Here is a 4202-nt window from a genome sequence, read left to right on the forward strand (position 1 = left end):
CGATCCCAATCGAAAGTTGTTGACTGGGAATGACGTATTTTAATTCAATATACATGTAACATCAAGCATTTTTTATATCACATTAAAAAAAACAAATATATACACATACGCAATGTTGTAGAGTTATTTCTTGTAAATTTTCTGAGGTTTCGCACCATATTCGATATTTCGCGCGACGGTGTCAATAGGTCTTGTGTGCAGTTGTCGTTCGTTTCCCTATCAATGTTTATAGGTGACGCTGCGCTACAAACGACAATTTTCAACCTTATCTTTTATTTTTCTATGTATATCAGTATCAATTTGATCAAAATCCTGTATTTAAATTGATTTGAATACAATATCATTGCATTTACTTACATGTCAATTATCAAAATTAGATTAATTCAGAAAAGTTACATGGATTATTTAATGGCGGATGTTTATAAAAGTTTATGTTGATTTACGTAGGAGTAAATCAGCTGACACAGAACCCCTGCTGACGACCACTATACAAATCAATACAAATTACTGCGCAGAAAAGTGCGTGATGACCCAGGGAGATTGAACATAGTTCAACTCCCAAAAATATTACGGTTAATCTATATATTACAGGGGCGAATCCAGGAATTGCGGTTACGGGGGCCCCCACTTTATGAGGCAGTGGGTCCCGGGCGAAGCCCTGGTGGAGGTCCAGGGGGCGAAGCCCCAGGAAGCTCCTGGATTTTACAGCTTTTATGGGGCTTGAAACATGTCTCCTATTTAGTCATTTGTACTATTTTCTATCATTATAATAAGGTGGAATTAATAAAATGACCCAAATGTTAAGGGATTTGGGGGGGGGGGGGGGGGGAGGAATTAATTTCTCCCAATAAAGTAATTCAAGAAATCAAAAGATTTTGTCATTTATTTTTCCTGGAGTGGAAGAAATTATTGTTTCTTTTATCGTTTAGTACATTTTCCGAAACAAGATTTACCTTAATTTTGAAAATTTTACGGGGGGGGGGGGGGGGGCGCCGCTTGCGCCCCCTCTAAATCCGCCACTGTATTATGATAGAAGCTCATTGTAGATAGTTTATTATTTGTTTTGAAAACAAAGATTGAGGCGTGTTATTGTTTACGAAGTTTTCAAAATACATGGATATCAATCCAAATTTATTATATCTATTACATTTCAAGTATTCTTTGGGTAAAATGTGTCATTTAGATGTTAAATTTATGACTGTGCAAAATTAAGATGCTTTAAATTACAAAATTAACGTTTCACTGATTTTTTGTGAACATAAAAAGACCCGAGTTGAGGTTAAAATAGGTTAAAATAATAAAAAAGGGTTAAAATAATTTTTTTTAAAAAGGGGGGGGGGTTAAAATTCTGCTCATGTCCTTAAATTCAGAAGGTCCAGCTTTTGATTGTCAACATTAAATGAGTTATATGCCAAGAAATCCCGTCCGGTCTGAGTTCGTTGGCTTCAATAGGACCATATTACATGCCGATTAATAGTTGCCGCCGCTTATCTTTTAATTGCGGTCACCGACTTATAACGGTTTTTCTATACCGGAGATTTTGCTAGGAATTTCTTGGCATGTTTATCAAAATTTATTTTTTTACCAAACCAAAGTGGACAAGTCCCTTTAAAACGGAAAATTCTTTAGAAGTTTATCAAAATGCTTACCTTATAGGAAAAATTGAAATGTTTTAAATCCTGATCACAATGACATTCTGTAAGATGTTGTGATCCCTTATGAAATCTAAAAGTCAATTTCCTGCATGTACGATTTTGCGATTCTCAAAATTGTATTTTAATAATTTCTATGAGAAAAAAAAATTAAATTCAAAATCTCCATTACATACCACAAGAAAAATTATTTTTGGTTTATTCGGAGAACATTATAATGCCTGTACATTTACTGATGTACTTCTGATGCTTGTCAGGTATTGTTAGTGGTTCATAGAGTAATACTCAATATCAGTAAGAAAATTCGTGACATAAAATGCATGTATTTAGAAATTGAGATGGTTTTACGCTGTATATAGCAGTGTAGGATTTAAGAGGGATTACATATACATGTGTAATAACGGGAGCATGCGCACTATACTTTACTATGACGGCAGTTAAACATCATTCTGACGGTAATTTGACATCCTATCTATTTCGATATGAATACTTTTCATTTTAAAATGCGAATTATTGAATGCATGACCTTGAATATATATTCTAATATTTACGTAAATTTTGCATGTACATAAAGAGGTAATAGGGGCGGATCCAGGAATTGCGGTTAGGTAAATTTTGCATGTAGACAGGTAGCGAGAATGTCTCACACGCCTTACCAAAATGTTACGACGCAAACATAAAATTTTGTAGGACAATTGAAATCATGATGTTAAGAAGTTGTAGATACACCTTAATAACGATTGGAATCATGTTAATAAGAAGTTATAAATAAAGCTTAACGATTGGAATCATGTTAAGAAGTTATAAATAAAGCTTAACGATTGAAATCATGTTATTAAGAAGTTATAAATAAAGCTTAACGATTGAAATCATGTTGCTAAGAAGTTATAAATAAAGCTTAACGATTGAAATCATGTTGTTAAGAAATTGTAGATAAACTTTCTTTTTTTTTTGAAAGATGACAAATTTATTGAGATCTATGTCACAAATAAGTGTGCAAAAGCAAGAGAGAGAGAGAAAAAAGAGGATAGAGTGCATGGAGAGAGAGAAAGACTGGTGGAGATACACAGAGAGCGGTGGTGAAAGAGAGAGAGACAAAGTAATAGAGGGCGAAGCCCTCTCACGGCCCGGAGGGCCGTGAGAGCGGAGCTCTCCCTATAGGTAACACGCATATACATGTTAAAAAGGAAAATAATGAAAAATTAAACCATACCTATGGAACTTGAAAAGTTTGGTACCAATCAGGGCTTTCAAAAGTAGCCGGTAGCCGGCGGATTTCCGCCGCCTATAGTAACATTAGGTGCCGGCTACTTTAGTGACAAAAATGTATGTCCAATGAAAAAAACTTTTATAAAACTTTAAACATCTTCCAAACTTTTCGCGGCCGTTAGGATGTAAAAACGTGTTTACTTGCGCTAAATTTAGTTCAGGTAAATACCGGCACCTGATTGGTCGTCTGTTGGTGTAGAAAATAATACGTCAATTGCAATACTCGGATTTACCCAATTCGTGACAACACGGACGAGAAGTTCCGAAAGATAACAACAAGTCCTGAACGTAAAAATCAATGATGATGACGGAATGAAGAGAACAAATACCCTGTTCAGTTTCGGCTTTAAAAAGGCCAGAAGTGAAAGTGACACAAGTATAATATCAATCAACAATTTTAAAGTGAAAACAGAATTTAATCAGGAAAAATTTCAGACTTGCTATTCTTTTTAATTTGCAAATGCCCATGTGGTATTAAATAAAAACGAAAGTAGAATTTTTCAGCACAAATTCGCTGTTACCAACAAATCTGTAGCTGTTAACTTGAATTTGTGGAAAAATAAAATTATAGGTCATTTAAATGTTACTTATTAATTTGTAATAAAGATTGTTTGGGTTTTATTTAAAAAATATTGGGGTGAGCAAAAGCAAAAGGTCCCAATGGGTTTCATGTCAGTCTTGGAGAAAAATATTACTCCCAGTGTAAGTTAACAGACTTTAAGGGACCAAATGAAAATAGAAATATAGAGTTGTGTTAATTGGTGAAGAATATTCTTAAAATATTGGGAGTGCAACTCTTATTTGCAATTCAATAAAAAATAATGATTAAATACATGTAAACTTTTTTTTATAACATACAATGTATCCGTTAAATAAGGAAACGAAAGCTGACAATACAGGTAATTAAAACAACTATAAATATAATATATATTGATGCTTTATTATATAAAACTGGTGTTGGTTGTGATCTATATTCTTCTTACATTTTACTTTAATCTGCTTATACTCTTGGGTGGCAGAGATTCAAGCAAAGACACTTAAAAATTGATTGATACAGCATTGCAAAAAATAATTACATGTAGTTATCTTGATGCACTTTATTTTTCATTTTGCATCAAAATTAGTACTTTGCAATGTTGAATTTTTTAAAGTTTTTGCATGAACAGAAAATTTCACATATGAAACAATAAATTCATGGCAAAAGTAAAAATTTCAGGCAAAAGAATGACAATTTCAAAGCTGCAGTTAAGTGCCAGGAAACCGCCAGAATGCAGGATTTTG

Source organism: Ostrea edulis, chromosome 8, assembly GCF_947568905.1.
Source record: "Ostrea edulis chromosome 8, xbOstEdul1.1, whole genome shotgun sequence".
In the NCBI taxonomy this organism is placed as follows: domain Eukaryota; kingdom Metazoa; phylum Mollusca; class Bivalvia; order Ostreida; family Ostreidae; genus Ostrea; species Ostrea edulis.